General features: G+C 41.8%; 1 long non-coding RNA gene across 1 annotated transcript in view; it reads right to left on the minus strand.

Moving 5' to 3' along the window:
* Positions 1–1,008: 1,008 nt before the first annotated feature.
* LOC138467126 (uncharacterized) overlaps positions 1,009–18,458 on the minus strand; it is a 32,505-nt gene continuing 15,055 nt past the window's right edge. Inside the window, exon 3 of the long non-coding RNA XR_011268057.1 lies at positions 1,009–1,718. This is a non-coding gene — a long non-coding RNA (uncharacterized lncRNA). The remainder of the gene's footprint in view (positions 1,719–18,458) is intronic.

Raw genomic sequence — 18,458 nt, forward strand, 5'->3', positions numbered from 1 at the left:
AGCTCTACGCGGGGTAGTAAAGGAGCTGTTGTTAGACGTGGAGGCCTGTCTGCTGGGGCTGCCTTCAGGTGAGCCATATGAGGGGGTGTCATCATCGAGCAAGGGTGTGTGCGCACGACATTGGCGTGCTGGGACATGGGGAGTGTGACTTTCAACATGCACTTGCTTCGGGGTCCTTTGGGGTGTGGCCATTTCTTCAGCGGGTCTCTGAATGGGTGACAATACCGGTACACCATGCTGCTCCTCACTTGATGTGTGGCCGTAATCTGTGTTGGTTCCACTGGTGGCTTCCTCAACATCCTGCAACCCAGTGGTGGCTTGGGGCCATTGAGGTGGTAACCCCCTGGAGGCTTGGGGCCATTGAGGCAGTGTGACTGTGCTGCGGTGGGGTGAGCTGGAGTGTGTCGTACTCCTTGATTTTTGATGCCGATCCCTTCTGGGAAATTCTTGGGTGTTTTCAGCAGTGGATAACTACCAGGGGCTGTGAATTCTGGCAGATTGTGATTTCCAAAATGGTTGCCACTTTGTTTCCTGTTCCGGCGGTGACGCATTTCCCGCTGCGCTATTAGCACACGTTAATGGCGCAGGGTGCCGACCGTAACGCAATGTGCACTGGGTTTTCGGGATCACCACCACTGTTACCGCCAGATGCTATTTGCATTAACGCTACATCCGTGTGCGCATGCACGCCAATTCTTGATGTGGCGTTGTTTGCACCACACACCGCAGCATTAACGCAGATACCGCCCAATTCGTGATGAGTCTCTCTCAGTGCAGTGTCAGAGGATGTCTGATCTGACTACACCCACTCAGAGCCTTTTTAATAGTTTCTTCTGCCAATCAATGCAACACCTCATCATCTAGATCCACCCACATCATCCGATCTGCTCTGTGTATTTTCCCCATTGAAGTAACTGCCTTTCTGAAGAACAAATGTTGCATTTGTTCCTTTGCTTACTGACTCAACAATGGTTCACCTCAGCAGAGCGGAATTTCATGTTTGTTTAATTTACTGCTCCAAGCTCAGTCTGCTTACAAATCACCATGCATTTTCCAAAACATTCCAGGCTATTCCACATAGACTAATTTACACTATATAATAGTAAGGGGACATGCTACTGGGGTTGGATTACTATGTTAATATGTTAGTATTCATTTTTATTTCAAATCAGTTAATTGAAATAGCATCCTGAAATAATATTCACTTTTAAGCATGTGCTCTGCATTTCTGTGTGGATTTTCCATCATGCCCCATGCATTGGCAACCATGTGCCTTTCACATTTCTGCATTTCTGTCTGAGACTCACAGTACAGTTACATAAGATACATAAGCTAATAAGCCCCTACTATACTGTGCCCCCAGCTATTTGGGATTTTCTTATCAGTTGGTGAGAAATAGTCTTTGCAATAAATACCTCCTGCAATAAATAGTTTGTGACAGGAATAGTAATATAGTCTATAATAGAAATAAACCATGTAAACAATAATTTGTGGTGAGAAAAAAAATCAAATAGTAAGCTGTTGTTGGTGGAACGCCACCATTCCGGGACTCCATAGCACCTCCTTTGCGGTCGTCATCTCCACATCTTTTTTGGTATCATCTTCTTCATCCTCCGTCTTCAGTACAGGGGTTTTTCCAGGGGACACCAATCCAGGGGTATCCTCCAGGTGTCCAGCGCTCAAAGAATCCGGCACTGACGAGGAAAACAATTATTTTTCTAAAGTCAAAAGAAAAGACACATTAAGTATCAAGCACAATACACCTTTCGTTTCCTTTTCCACTGGAGCATCTGAAATCAAATTTGGTTATCTACACTAATACACATTATAGAAATAGCGTGCCATATAACCAAGACATTCCTTCAATAAGTACACACTTAATTACCCCACTACCACATGGTATTTCCAGATAAAAGCCCCTTCATACTTTTGCATTAGCACTACTTACACTTAACCATTTGCTATGGCAATTCTACACTTTTTTTTAACTGTTGCAACTTGCTCAAGCCTCTTCACTTCATGTTTCAGGCGAAAAGGCTTGATCTGATTAACATGGACAAACTGTTCCACTGTTAATTCACCCTCCTTTGTAGCAATTCTGTAGACCACAGGTGAAACTTTATCTGTAATTCTATATGGCCCTCGCCACACTGCAAGAAATGTAGAGTTTTTGTGTTTCCCCTTCCGGAAATTAAATATATATACGTGATTCCCTATTTCATATTCCTTCACAGAAGCCTTCCTATCATAATATGTTTTTGCACCATCAGCTGCCTTTTCCAAATTCTGCTGTACAAATGCAAATGCATGACGTAAGTGCTTTATCAGCTCTTCCACATATTCATGAATTGTGGACGCATTTACAAGGACTTGTAAATTTGTTTTGTAAAGTAAGTGTTATGGCAGCACAATTATTCTTCCTGTCAATATTTCATGGGGGCTGAGATTTGTTGATTTAGCGGGTGTCGACCTGATAGCCATTAGTACCAATGGAAGCGTAAATCCCAACTAGTTCCTGCTTCAGCTACACATTTTTTTAACATGCCAACTATTGATCTGTTAAACCATTCCACTTCCCCTGAACAGGAGGACCGGTAAGAAATGTGTAGTTTTCTCTTCACACCCAAAATTTGCCATCATTTTGTCATCAATGCACTAGTTAAATGACTTCCTCTGTCTGACTCTATCCTTTGAGGTAAACCAAATCTTGAAAAAATATGATTTACAAGTAATGTGGCCGCGGATTGCGCACTGGAATCCATGTCTGGAATGCACTCCACCCATTTGGACATTAGACAAGTTACTGTCAGCATGTAGCTGGTTCCGCTTGCTGATCTTTTTACAGATATGACATAGTTGATTTGCAAATTAGACCATGGGAGTGTCACATCCCTTTTCATCAATGGTGCTCTATGAGGAGGTGACACAGGTTCAAACTGTGCACATAATAAGCACCCTCTGATGTAGAGTTCAACATCTTGGGACGTGTGTGGCCAATTAGCATAATCGTTTAAAATTTCCAAAGTTTTTTGTGAACCTCTGTGTCCTGTAGTTATGGCATCGTGGATGTGATGTAACATCAACCCCCAAAATTACAAAGGCACTACCCTTTGGATTTGGCCTGCCACAAAATCTCTAATCATCAGTCCATCTTGTAATCTGATTTTCTTTTTTTTTTTTAGCAATACTCTCAATTCCTCTTTCCCTTTGCAGGCCTCTTCAGTCAGAGGATGTTGTTCTGCATCTAACAAATGGTTATAAAATAGGCATAGAACAAGATCTTCCTTTTGCACTTTGATCAGGTCCTGATCTGGAATATCAAAACTCGATTGTGCCACGGGCTGCTCAACTGCTTCTGGAGTTTTGGAGCACGTTATTGAATCTATCTGTATTTCACCAAGCAGGTAGTCAATAGGAAAGAACTCCCCCATTACAGTTCCAATGTTGGCTAAGTGATCTGTCTTGTCATTCCCCTAATTGTCCTCACCTGGCGTTTTCAAATGACCATGTATTTTCTTCCAATGTATTATCAAATCATTTTCTGGCACAAGTTTGTCGGTGGCTTGAATCATCTTGCCATGTTTAAGGGTTTTTTTTTGTTATAGGGGAGCATGCCTTTTACCTTTCAGCCAGGTAAATATTCTACTAAGCTATTTCGTGCATAATCAGAATCAGTTACTAGAACTATTTCTTTGAGTTTATTTTCCACTGCTGTAGAGATTGCCTTGTAAATAGCGGCCAATTCTGCCACTTGACTACTTCTGGGACCTATCTCATGCTTACCCTTGCAACGTTGCTACCTTTAAACCATATATTTCCTATTGCTGCTACTAACTCTTTTTCTGTATAATTTTCTACATAGTATGCTCATCCATCTACATACACAGTTGGTAAATCCTTGCATGTTTCTTCGTTGAATGCTTTCTGTGGGGATTGCTCAAATTCATTCAAGCTTGTTTCCAGCTCTGTCATCAGGTGCACATATGGCTGCACAATCATGCAACTCGGCTAGTTCTAATGCAAATGGGCTTTTTTTTTATTTTGTCCATATTTCACGTCTATAGGAAATCCCTGAAGTGCTAATGTCCAGGAAGTAATTCTTGACTGGGCCAAATTACCTGATCTGATTCTCTTCCTTTGCAGAAACTGCAGAGGCTGGTGATTTCTTTCAATAATTACCCTCTCCCCTTGAATTATGGTGCGGAAATGTTGTAACGCCCAGACAGTGGTCAGAAGCGCTTTTTCGCATTCCCTGAACTTGGTCTCTACCTGTGACAACGCTTTACTATCATATGCAATAGTTTTGTTATTCACATTATGCTCTTGATATAACACTGCTGACATGCTTTGATCAGTGTATCCTACTCCTACAAAGAAATCCTATTTTATTATTGGATATGCCAAACATGGTGCTTTCATTAGGCAGTTTTTTAGCTTGGCTACTGCCTCACTTCACTGGTCTCGTTAAAGGTTGTGTAATCTCTGCATAATTCTCAATACATTTCCTGTTGTAACCTGTCATCCCTAACACACTCTTTAACCCTTTCAGATTAGTGGGATATTTCAGTTTATATATCGCCTCCACATTTCTCTTTTGCAGGTTTAACCAATTCTCGGTCACTTCATGACCTAGGAAGTTCACCTTTTTTTTTTACACCATTATGCTTTCTGTAAAGATACTTTTGCCCCAGCCTTCTGTAGCTGACTAAGCAAATGTCTGATCTCATTGAAGTGGCTTTTCAGATTTTCTTTTTTTATTAGCACATCATCCACATAAACTATTGTTCCCCCTTTCAGCTGCATCCGGGAGTGCCTTGCTTAGGAATATCTCAAACTCACTCCCACTATTGACATACCCAAAAGGTGTCCGGGCCCACGCATATTGTGATTTGTCAAAAGAAAATGCAAACAAATTTTGAATATCTTCAGCCAGTGGAACACACCAGTATCCAGCTGTAAGGTCTAATGTGGTAAACACCTTTGACCCATGAATCTGTGTGAGACCCTGATCACTAAATGGAAAAGGCCACCTTGAAACAGGTACCTTTTTGTTTAATTCTCATAGTTCTGCACACAAACACCATTTCCCATTTAGTTTTAACACACCCAGTTTTGGGGTATATGATGTGCTATGAATAGGTCTAATGATTCCTCTAGAGTCTACATTTTTGATTATTTCAGCTAGTGATTCCAGACATGCCAGGGGTAACCTATATTGTCGCACAAATACTGGTTACCTACCATATCCTTCTGGTAATGTGGCAACATGCAAATCTGTTAACCCACAATCATATGCATCTTTGGGAAAAACCTCTTTGAATTCCATAAATATTTTTCTCAATTGGTCTTTTTCTTCTTCATTTGTGAAAGCATCTGCAGCCTGTATTTGCTCTTCTACCATTTTAGCGAACTCCGGAAAATCCTCCAAAGGATGAACCTCTATACTTTCCTCTAACCCTGCAGCTGTACCTTTTTGGAGAGTCGACACACTTAAATATTTTTGACTATTCACCTCCATTTCAATATGCTGTTCTTCACTTTCAGATTCACTTAATTTGAATAGAATTCAATCATCTTGATGACAGCACACTATTTCATTTGCCTCATAAGGGTACACAGACTGAACGTTGAAGATTCCTTTAAGCTTAGAATCCAAGGATTCTGGCAACTCACCCTGTGCAGTCACATAGCTTTCAAGGATATTCCCAATCACTGCACTAGTGAACTCTGCAGTGTAATAAGATTTCTGCATTGCCATTCCTATTGCTGAATGCTCTCCGAAATGAATGTCTTGGCACCCTTTATTGTCCACCCGGATTTGAAAGGGTCCATCCCCTATCTCTATCAGTGGTGTATATTTGCATTCTGACTCTTCTGCCTCTTTTATCTATTGTCCCTTTCTGTACTTTAATGCTATTGTAACTTGTCTAGTAAATGCGGGATTGGTAACATCCTTTTTCACCTGCAGGTCAACTGCATATGGAGCCAACTGTGTGCAATGATAAGCTTGTCTTTTGTCTTCAATTTCAGGTAGAGCCCCACCTAACCTGGACCAAATCTTTTGATTTACAAAGTCTAATACCATACACTTCTGTGCATAATGTCATTTCCCAAATAAAACTTGTTTTGTGTCCCGCTCATGATCCACGCTTTGTGATGAATACATTTAGGACCAATTGTAACCTTTAACATACAACCTCCTACAATTCTTTGCCCCGACTCAGAATCATCAAGGCCAACAATGTGTTGATTCTTTATTCTGAACTTTGGGATCTCCTCCCTGTCAATTATTTGCTGGAGTACCTTTTCACTAATAAAATGTCTTTCATGTTCAAGTGCTAACATGGCTTCTATCATTTCATGATGCCCATTCACATGGATAGTAATCCATGGCTGCCCATCTCTCATGTGTGTTTCTGAAAGGCCTGAAATTTGCTTTTCTGTATTTATCTCTGGAGTGACATTTGGCTTGCATTTTTCTTCATTTAGATAAAAGCACAGTGTGTTCTCATCTATTTCTGTTTGCCATTTTTTCTTGAGGTCCAAATAAATCTCCAAACACTGCTTCTCTTTTTCTCCCCGCATTTACCCCTGACACACAAGAATGACAGTGACGCTAGGCACACAGTTGTTCTGAAGATATACTTCCACTTCACTTTCTGATTTAGCAACGGTATGGCATTCTTTTACACTGTTGTTTTGTGTCATTATTTTCATAGGCCTGAACGTTTTTTTAGCTAGGCACCACAAAACTCCATTTACCCCATCAATAAGGGGCGACAACCTCTTGAGGCAATTCGTCCCTATGAGAAAGGGTATTTCATTGATGGATCTGATCAACTGTCTCATCCGATGCTTCCCTAGCTTTATGTCAACCTCAGTGACACCTTCAATAGGTATTTCTTCCCCATTGAAGTTGTGCACATGGCCTTCGTTTTGTCTCTCTTTTATGTGATTTTGTGGGGACCTCGCTTCATTGATACTCTTCACTAGTTCTTTTGACATTATCGTTGTTTGGGCACCCGTATCAATCATTGCAAATGCATAACATTTTTCTTCAATAGTGATAGGAGCATAGTACCTGTCTTCAACCTCCGCCAGCACACATAAATCGTTTGAATTTTTGCTGATTTCAGGACTTACTTGTTTAGCTCTTTTTTACTCTTTGCTTGGCAAATGGGCATATGAAATTACATCTTTCCCTCCTTTTCAGCCACTTCATTTTGAATCTCTTTGTCTATTCTCCAGGGCTCAGAATCCATTTGGAGTGCAGCCACCAACTACCCCTCTGACTTGGGACCACCAGCGTTCACACTGCAACCTTTTGACTGGATATTTTCACAAGTGTCATGTAGCACCATGTCAACTTCTGGCGCATGACACTTATCTGTGTTTTCCATGGTGTCTGTTCTTTCTGTCTCTTGGAATTTGTGGTTCAAAATACTCCTCAGGTGATTGACTTGCACCCTCCTTTTGAGCTACTGTTTTCTCTGTATGGAGCTCAAAAGTATTCTGACTATCAAGTGAGGATAGTATAACTCTTGATCCTAGCTCTTCCTCTTGTGCTTTATTTTCATATTGGATGCTCTTCTTAAATCTGTTTCTCTGTTCTTTGGGTTTTTCTGGTTAATTTTCCCCTTTTTGTTCTTCATTTTCCCACAACTATTTGGTTCAACTCTAAATTGAACCACACACCCTATTTGTGTGTGGTGAAATTTCCTGTCTCATTTGCATTTCTTTGCTTTCTTATTTTGAATTCAGTAGGCAATTCAGAAACGGCATTCAAAAGTGATTCATGGGCATTTGTGTTTTCATCAGTGCAGGGGTTATTAAATAGTCACTGAATGTCAGAACGCACACGATCACTCCAATGACATTCTGTAACTTCACTTGGTTGTTGCTTTTGAACTGCACCTCAGTTTATTATCTGTTCAGACAATTTTGACTTGGACCTCTAAGCGCTGAACCCTGTCCATGTCTCTGGATTCTTCTCTTTTTGGACTGGACCGGTAATTGTTAAATTCATCCGATTAGGCTTATTCGGGTACCTCTCAGGAGATTGGATTCTATTTGTGTTACCTCTGAACTCATGTGACACAGGAGGTGAAGAACACGGAGTGACCATCCTTTGACCATGGTCGACCGTTGGTGCCGATTGGTTATATTGGCGAGGGACATAGCTCATATTTTGTCTTTAATTTGGTGGGAATTGTCCCCTACACTGATTTCCATTTTCAATAAACCTATCCACATACCTTGGCCTTTCTTGGTGGCCATACTTCACCGTATTAGGGTCAAACCTACTCTGAGTCCCCAGAGTCTGGTAGGGGCCATTGTACATTTGATTTTGATTGTTATTTAGACCTGACATATCGGTGTGAAATCCTACTTGGGGGGGGGGGGGAATTACCCAGATATCTAGGTCTAATGTAAGACTCCCTATTGCTGGGATCAACTGATTAGAACATAGGAGGTTGAGGTGGTGTCCTCTGTGGAGGCATACTCCTTTGATTGTGTGTCGTGTTGTTTCTTGCCTGGGTTTGGGCTGATTCAAGCAGCATTTTTACAGATTTTACCTCCAGAATCGCTGGCGCAGGTTCTTTGGACTTTGGTTTTGTCTCCTTATTCTTAGGCCCTTCCTCTCTCTGACACAATATCACTTCATATAGCTTGGTCCCCTGTTCTATTATCCATTCTACTGGTTTTTCCCTGTCACATTCCCTTACTAACTGGGATACAATTTCTTTTTGGAGTCCATAAAAGTATGCAGTCTTAAATTCTACAGAGTTAGGGTTAAAGGCCACATCAAATCGTGAAAAAATGCTCTTTTTAAATTTTGGAGGTACTGGTGAGGGGACATATCAGGCTTTGCAGTCATAGTATGAGCTGCCTTTTTGGCATCCTGTATGGACTGATAAAGTGAGAACTGATGCCTAACCTCTTTCTCAAAGTCCGCCCATTACACATTTTCCTGTTCATTGAGACCCTGAATGACACTAGCAGCTGCTGAATCTAGTGTTAGGTGGAAGTACTGTCTATATTGTTCCCTGGGTATGTGGAGAGCTTTAAATATATTGTGGACTGTTTCTAAATGGTCCATGCAACAATCCCCTCCCTTTTTGAATGGCTTAATCAATGTCTTGATAGACTTCATGATTTTGATAGGGCTACGTGGTGCATTCTGGTGTGTGTCATTTTGTCACTCATTTCTGTTCTCTTGTGGGCAGGAATGATTGTAACCTTTGGCTGCTGATTCATACCCCACTATTGGGCTATAACCAGGTCTGGCCACAGGAACAGCTGTTGGTACATTGTTCCCATGGACAGAGCTGTGATTGATTTCAATTCCATTGAATGTAGTGCCTTGCCGCCTTTCCTGAGATTTGAGACTAATGGCCTCATCACGAGTTGGGTGGTAGCCCTTAAATGCGCCGGTAACGCATTTAAGGGTCCGTCCAAACATGCACCAGAAAAATGCCACTTTTCAGGCGCAATTAGCGCAGTGCTATTAGTGTGCGCTAATTGCGCCGAAAATGCCCCATTGGGTCCAATGGACCCAATGGGGAATGGGGAATACCCATTATCACTCAACCCTTGATCCGGTGCTAATAGTGCTGGACCGTGTGGCGGTAACGCTATTAGCGCTGGCAGTATCACAGCAGTAATACCGCCGGGATACGGCCCAGCTCGTTATGAGGCCCTAAGTATTTGCTGTTATAAATTCTTGCAAAATCCATGAAGTTATTCTGCATCATGACAAAGATCAGAATTATCATCCCTGACCTTAATAATTATTGCTTGCAACTCACTTATTTGTGCCTGACACTGGTCAAGTGCCCTATCCTTCTTGTCATTCTCTTCCAGTAATTTGAATATCTCCTGTTATAGAGTGTGAAATTCTTTGTCTTTTATCATGTTATGTTCTCTAAGGGTTTGTATTTATGAAATGGCAGCATCTTTGTCCTATCTTATTGCATTTAAAATCCCTTTTAAGTGCATTAATTCTTGCTCATTCTCATTAAATTGTTTCTCTTTCTGAGCCAACTGAGTACCTATATTGCTGCATTTAGATTGCAATTCTGTGTCTAGCTCCCCCTATCTTAATTATGCTTTTAACTGCTGCACCTGATTCCATTCATTGTCCAAGCTGTACTGTAACTTGCTAATCACTTCAATGTCATTTCCCTGCATCTTTAAGGATCTTTGCAACAAAACCCACAACTTTGCCCACAATCTGATAATGCAGTTTTTCTCTTCCTTGCGGTCTGCTGCTCGGAATAGTCTCATGAGGCATACCTGCACAATGCTCCCTTCATGAAATATGTTTTCAATTGCCTCTTTTCCTACCTCAGTGGTAATACTGTCCTTCCATATTGTCGCATTTTCTGAAGACCAAACCGCATGGGCAAATAGCTTTGCCTCAAGGTAGTTTGCCAATTCAGGAAACTCAGCATTGATTTGGGAAATGGTGACACTATTGTGTAAGTTAAGTGAGTACCACTTCACAGCACCAATTCACTTAATAAGTGCACAGAATAGCTATGCTTAGAATGCAATGCCACGGCCAGTAACTGTTTTAAAGTTTCCCAATCGCCAATGGACCAAATATATAGGATATATTTTGGGGTTATACCTAACGTTGTGGTATTTTTTATTATGGTGATAAAGAGTGGTATTTTATGGTGGTAGTATCTCTTGTGGTAATACGATGGGGTATTTCCTTTTACAGTGGTGAGACTAACTTCAGAATATTGCCTAACAATTGTTTTTTTACCAGGGCCACTCACCATAACAGTCTACTGGACTTGATACATTCTGTGTGGGTAACTTATACCTTCCCTTCTCGCAGTATTTTATGTACAATACTACAATATGCCCTTGTGGCTGAGTTTTAAAATCATATCATTTCAAAATCATAAAACAAACAAATTGAAATACTCCACACTCATTCCTTTTCTGGCTAGATAGTTCACAGCAGTTATTTCCCTTTGGGATATTTCTAGTCGCGCACCCACTTCTTTGTGTAGGTCAAATAAAATGACTGACTGCCGCAAAAATGCATCAGAACACCAAGTGACTTTATAATGTGTTTGTTTTATCGTAACAGATAAATGTACCAGTTACACATGGCAACAATTATGCATAAATCAGGTTTTACAGTGCAAGTGTATTACAATGAGCAATGGCACATTTGAAAAATAGAATAACCTGTGACCAGTCTTACCATTCGTCCTAGAAAGCGAGAAATTTGACAAGGGATGCACTTTGAAGAGAGAGGGAACAAAACAGCAAAGGCATTCATATAATTTCGAAATTGCATGCACTTTCAACATCGACAGCACCAAAAATGAGATGACCTATTTCCCTGACTAACTGACCGACAGGCAATCCAACACCCCTCACTTTAGACTTAAATTTTCACAGATATGCTGCTGATATTTCTGGCTCAGCTGAACATGGGAAACCCCTTCAGGGTCCGCCACTCAGATAAGGACTGCTACGGCACTGGGCAGCTTGTCAGCACTGAACACTGTTCTCCATTCAGCCCCCTGCAATTGACTGTCTCTCTCAGTGCAGTGTCTGAGGATGTCTGATCTGACTACACCCACTCACAGCCTTTTTGATAGGTTCTTCTGTCAATCAATGCAACATCTAATCATCTAGATCCAGCCACATCATCCGATCTGCTCTGTGTATTTTCCCCATTGAAGTGACTGCATTTCTGAAAAACAAATGTTACATTTCTTCCTCTGCTTCCTGACTCAACAGTGGTTCATGTCAGCAGAGCGGAATTTCATGTTTGTTTAACTTACTACAACAAGCTCAGTCTGCTTACAAAGCACCATGCTTTTTCCAAAACTTTCTAGGCTATTCCACATAGAATAATTTGCACTATATATTAATAGGGGGACATGTTACTGGGGTTGGATTACTATGTTAATATGTCAGTATTAGGTTTTGTCAATTGAAATAGCATCCTGAAATAATATTCCCTTTTAAGCATGTGCTCTGTATTTCTGCACTCTGTGCATTTTCCATCATATGCATTGGCAACCATATGCCTTGCGCATTTCTGCATTTCTGTCTGAGACTCACACTACAGTTGCATAAGCTAATAAGCCCCCAGCTATTCAGAGCCCCAAGCTATTCACAGCCCCCAGCTACTCCTCCTACACTCCCCTTTTACAGACCCTATCCCATTGAATCAACGTATGTACGAGTCCTACGACAGGAGCCTGCACCTATTCCTCTTTATCCTGTTTTATCCTGATCCTCCCCCTACCTTTATCAAAGGGAGTTCCCACTTTGGCCATGCGCTCACATGCAATGGAGGCGGGTGGGTGAGCATGCACCAAGTGCCAAATATGATGGAGAACTCAAAGGGGTCTTTTGTCTTGTGACCATTGGCCAAATGACCACCACAGACCTGGTGTCTCCATACTTCCCTTTGAAGAGCATGTCCCATTGAATCAACATATGTATGAGTCCTTGCACAAGGGCCTGCACCTCTTCCGCAGTTCTTTCTTTGACCATGTGCTCACAATGTTCGTTGGTATTCCCACATTTTTATTTCAAAATTTTACGTCATCAACCCTGCACCTACCTTAAAGTTTACACTTACCGAAATATGGCAAAGTCCTGACAGTATACCACGCTCAACAATATTTAAGGGCAGAGTTTTAACGTAACAAATTTGCATACATACCCACTTTTAGAGTATTTGTAAAGTAATTCATCTCATTACCAATAAAACATCTCTGCAGTTTACTAAAGACATTGGCCCTCATTACAACTTGTGCGGAATGGGTTTAACGGCACTGGTAATGATGCCAGCACCGTTAAGCCCACTCCGCACTATTACGAGGTCCCCTCGCGGCACCCGCTCTGGACGTCTGGTTTTTCCAGATGTCCATAGCGGGTCCCGCGAGGGGACCAGGGAGCTAACAACGGGCCCGTTCGTAATGTGCCCGTTGTTAGCTCCCTCTCTGTGCCCATTGAGCCCTATGAGGGCTCGAATGGGAATGGGGAAGGACCGGGCCCGGGTTCCCTGAAGGAGGAAATACTGGGCCCTCCATACTCGGAATGGCCCGGTATTTCCCCATTCAGGGAACAAGGACCCGGACACGATTTTGGAGGCCGTCATGCCCCTATTAAGGGCACGGCTACCTCCAAAGTCGTAATGAGGCCCATTGTCATCCCACGGCTACTTGTCTTTGTTACAGAATCTCCTAGTAGATTTCTAAAGCTACATGTAATTGATGTTTTCTTTATTATACTTTTCTCATTAACGGCTAAGTGCATTGTAACCAATTTCCGTCCATATTTTCGTATATCTCCATTATTTATCCATTTTAAACTTTTTAATGTATTAATATAGCTTTGAAATTACATTACAGGTTCTTTTTTAAATGTATAATGTATTGTCATCGCTTTCATCTTTTTGTGGCACCAGGGATGTTCAAAAGACAACATATTGTTTTGTTTGTGTGACAGACCATTGAAATATGAGTGGGTGGGTAGCTTGGTGGTTCAGAGATGCTTACAGGACTGATGACAAATGCTAAAGTGCATTGGATTTGAGAGGTATTTATTATTTTATAAATTAGTTGAATAATTTGATAATTATTTTCTTTTTGTGATTTTCTGGAGCATAAAGCAATGCCTTCCTGTATTGGTTTGGGTTGTCCTAATTTCAGCAATGCTAATACTCCTCGTACATTGCTGCACATTTTCTGAAGGACATGTTTTCATATGATCATGGTTGCTCAACTGTGGCTTCCCAGTTTTTTTGCGTGCTTGACAGCCGAGCCAAGGATGTCGGGGGTGACGCTTTTGAGTGAACTTTGAAGTTTCGTACATATCTTCTGCATGCACAAGTGGATTCGATTACCCGTTACCCCTGAAGGTGGAAGGCCAAGGAGGAGAATGAATGGTGTAGAGAGTATGGGTTGCAAGCTTGAGGATTTCATAAAGCTGTGCAAATTAGTAGAGAGGGGGACTATGGGGAGGTCACAACAATTGTCGATATAATGGAGTACATGAGTGGACATGAGTGGTTTTGTAGGGGGGTTGGTAAATTGGTAAACAATGGATGGATTTACCTAATGTGGACTGAGTTAAACATGGCAATGATAATTTGAGATTATGAGCCTTGGGAGAGATGGTCTGAGTAGATTTGGAGGAAAGGGAATGTTGTGCAGGGATGTAGAGGATGTCTGTTTTGGCTGATGCAATGACTTGTAATATGGCCAAGAGAAGATTCGATATGTGGGCTGAGAAGTCAGGGTGAAGTTGCAAAAGTGGGAGAAGATCTGGGTATCATCAGCAGAAATGTGATATCAAAAGCTAAATGCTGTGATGATTTTTTCCAAGAGAGGGGGCATAATGGGTAAAGAGTTAAGGTCCAATGAGTGATTCTTGGTAGACTCCTACTGTGATACTTGTGCTGTCAGATGTATGTGAGTTTCTATGAGATAGAGCAGCAGAGAGAGAGTTGGGAGAGTGTGTATGCATTATTATGGCTCTGTGCGAGTGGATGGCTATGATTGTATGGATGTGTGTGGGTTACTACCTGTGTGTGTATATGAAAGAGAGCGTGTGTGGTTGTGAATTTTGTTTGTATTTGTGTTTGTGTGTGCAATAGAAGCAGCTGAATGGCAATGTCTATTATGTAATCTTGCCACGCAGTGGAACTACCCGTGAATTTGGTAGAAATAACTGTGCAGATGAATATATGAATCTAGAATTTTTGAAGTGCAAACTGTAACCTTTAAAGGCATCCTGGAGCTAGAGAGAACAAAATAGTATCATGAGCTTAAGACCTTCACCACACAAATCATGAAAATGTTACCACCTCTTGAGGCAACAGGTAAGGGCCTCATTATGAATTTGGTGATGTGGCCAAAAACTGTGGTAATGAATTGGTAACAGAGTAACCACTGCATTACCGCACCACCAAACTATGGGTTTGGAGGTAAGGTGGAGGAAAAACCTGCTGCAAAATGCTGGAAGCAATTTTACCTTATTACCAAAAAAAAACAGAAATTTCATTAGAATGACCACCAGTGGAATTACCGCCAGTAGTTATTCTGTCAAAATCCCTATAAATGGTGACTAATACAGCAATACCGCCACTTGGAATCTGGCGGTAATTCCACAGACCGAGTGGCAGTAACAGTAAATCCATTCAGTGGTATCTAGGGGGATTTACCACAGAGATACCACCGAACATATAATGAGGCCCCGGGTGTTTTAGAAGTTCTTTAAAGAACAAATGGTTGGTGACCACATAGATATTCTCAGGAAATAATTTCCTGAAACTTTGCACCTCATACAAGTAGCAGGTCATTGTATGATACTCCCTGCTGTATGATGGCAATACATGGTATTTGGCTTCAGTAACGCATATTGTGCCAATAACAGGCATATAGTGCAACACCTCTATACCCCCTTACCTAACACCACATCCACCCACTTACAAAGGTACACGTAGACTAAAAATACACCTCAAACCTCATACAAAAGCTGACAACCCCCAAACCATACAAATAAATACATCACACACCCTTAAGAATAACCCAGACCTGATTGTTTTCCTGCGTCTTTACTGACATGAAACATACCTATTTTCCAAACATTAACGCAACAGACTCATATCACAAATTGACAATTTACAGATGATATATGTTGTCTGCAGTCATGTATTGTCACTTAAACCAGATAACAGCAGCACCCACTACAGTATTTGCAGAGCTTTGAAACGGCAACACTGCAGTCATTGCTGCTATTTAAACAAGTTATTAAGAGTATAGACGCTGTTCATCAGTAAAAGGGTTAGACACATGCACTTGCAGGCAACTGCTTCCATTTGGCAGACTGCTTTATTCCCTAATGCTCCCATGTGGCTGGCAGAATGCTTTCCCTTATTATGCAATAAAATATGTAAACATATGATAGTTCAGCAATTAGGTATGTTTCTTGCTGCAATTATGGGTAATAGAGAATATGAGGATATACTGCAAATTAACAACTTCCTTGCACGGTCTGACTGTACAAGGCAGCCTCATTATTAGTCATCAGAAGGCTGCGCTCTCCTAGCAAGCTGTTCAATTTTTCAATAAACGAAGCTCGAAAAAAAAATGCCACACAGGATCAGTTTCCCTGTGGTTATTGCAGGTGATGAAAAATACTTTTTTTTAATGTCCCTACCTGCTTTTTAAAGGACTCCAATGAAATGTGAGTTTGCACGCATTTCTAGGAGTCTATATGTTTGGGCTTTGCATGGGGCCTAGAATTTCAATGCATAAAGCAGCTGGAAGTGTCTAATGATCTCCTGAAACTTTAATTGCAAACCTGATTATTCTGATTTTGCTTGACAAATATTCAGTTCGACACTCCTGGTAAAATTAATGTGGCTCAACAGTGGAGGTGCAATTAGGTTGACGATGGAAATGGCAATACACTAATGGCTCAATTTTAATCCAGTCTGAATTGGTGTTCACAAAGGCTGTGCACTGCCATTTCTGATAAAAAAAATGTTATCCCATACTAGTGCTTCATTTTGTACTGGCATATTTTAATGATGCTGGTTACATGTTCGTAGAAAGTGCCTGGTCTATGTGGTCTAGGTGCTAGCAAGGTCTATCTGCTATTAACCGACGCATCAGTGTGAGTCCAGCTGTGGAGACTCTGGGGTTCATTATGAGTATGTCGGTGCAGCAAAAATCGGTGATAAACCACCCTACTGCAAGTTAGAGTGTGAAGTGGAGGATTCACCTTCACCAAAAAGCTGGAGGTAAATCCATCACTTTACAGCTGAAAGTCGTCAAAATCTGTGGTAATTCTGCCGAAATCCCGATGGAGTCCTATGGATTCCAATAAATGCGAACTAACACCGCCTACCACTTGTAATCCGGCGGGTAAATCTGTCAGACCAAGTGAAGGTAACAGTAGTATTCTGGTGGATTTACAGTCAGAATACCACCAAACTTGTAAAGGGGTCCTCTGTATTTACAGAACATGGTTGCACTTCTCCATTTTCAGGAAGTAATAACCGTTTACTGATAATGAGTCCACAGCCCTCCATTGAAGGCACATAAACTCTGTTATCTGAAATCGCACATCCTGGTTCATAATTGAAGCCTCCAGTTTATCTCCACTTTCCACTCGCAACCAAAAAGCGCAAAATGTGCCATTTTCAAATGTGCCGCAAAATGTTGCACCCTATAGTATGCCAATTATTATAATTAGTCTGATCGACAAACCCTTTCAGTTTCTGCTATCCAGTGTGAACACCACGAGCCACACATGATTTCTGCGAAGGAACTCCCTTTGTGAGAGGTTATTTTCATTCTGCAGGCACAATAAGGAATCTGCAGTAATTCCACCTTGGAATTACCATTACCGCTGTGGTGTGACGCAGAATTTCCACTGTATCACATCATGCCCGGCGTGCACCCCCCCATTGGCGGTAACAGTAATTAGGCCCAGTGGAATTACCACTGAAAACTGAGCTTGCGTTGGTAATTCCGCCAATAGTCATTGGGATTACCGTTATTGCTGGGCAAATCAGTGGAATTTCCATATGCGGAAATTCTGCCAGCGGAAATTCATCATTATGTAAAAAGGAAGCACTAGAGTGGCCATTTTGAAAAACACAATCCATCAAAAATCAGGCCATAGGAGTGCCATCCAGACCCAGAGACAACTGAAAACATGTTTGCAGGGAAGGGCAAATCCAGGGTGCCGGATATCCGCATGCGGAACCCAAAATGTTCAGAGCAGGAGCTCACTGTTCTGGCAGAGCAGGTGGTGGCACACTGCGAAAAACGATATGGTGCGCAACACAAGAAGACCATCCAGCAGAGAAAAAAATATCTGGTCAGAAATCTGTGACAAGATGGTGGTCGTAAGACATGTCCAACGCGACTCAGAGGACGTGACAAAACACTGGAATTACCTGAAGACTAGAGTCAGAAGGTGATAGCGACCCACCGCAGGGAGACAGCTGCCACCGGTGGAGTAAGTAACAAACCACTACAGCTGACACCATTTGAGGAGCTGGCCAGCGGTATACTCCACATAGTGGTTATAGATGGTGTAGGCTCGGCTGAGAGCAGAGCCAGCAGCCAGGTGGAATCTGGTGAGTACCTGAGTGTATGATGGGCCTGTGGCAGAACAACCATGATGCCATGTACACATACTGCCATGCATTCATACGACATCACCCCCGAAAATACATGACCCATCGATGTGACACTGAAGGTCATAATTACTTGAGTCAATGAAGCCATGAAAACCCCTTCCAAGCATGACGGCGAGGGCATGACGTAGTCAAGTCCCACCATTGGACTACAAGTTAGAAGTACAAATGCACATCTCCAGTGCACATCTTCTCCACCTCTTGCTCATACACCAGTCACCCATGCGCAGTCCAGACGTTAAGCATGGTACCAAGC

The sequence above is a fragment of the Ambystoma mexicanum genome, chromosome 4q, assembly GCF_040938575.1.
Source record: "Ambystoma mexicanum isolate Mex_15411 chromosome 4q, UKY_AmexF1_1, whole genome shotgun sequence".
NCBI classification, from domain to species: Eukaryota; Metazoa; Chordata; class Amphibia; order Caudata; family Ambystomatidae; genus Ambystoma; species Ambystoma mexicanum.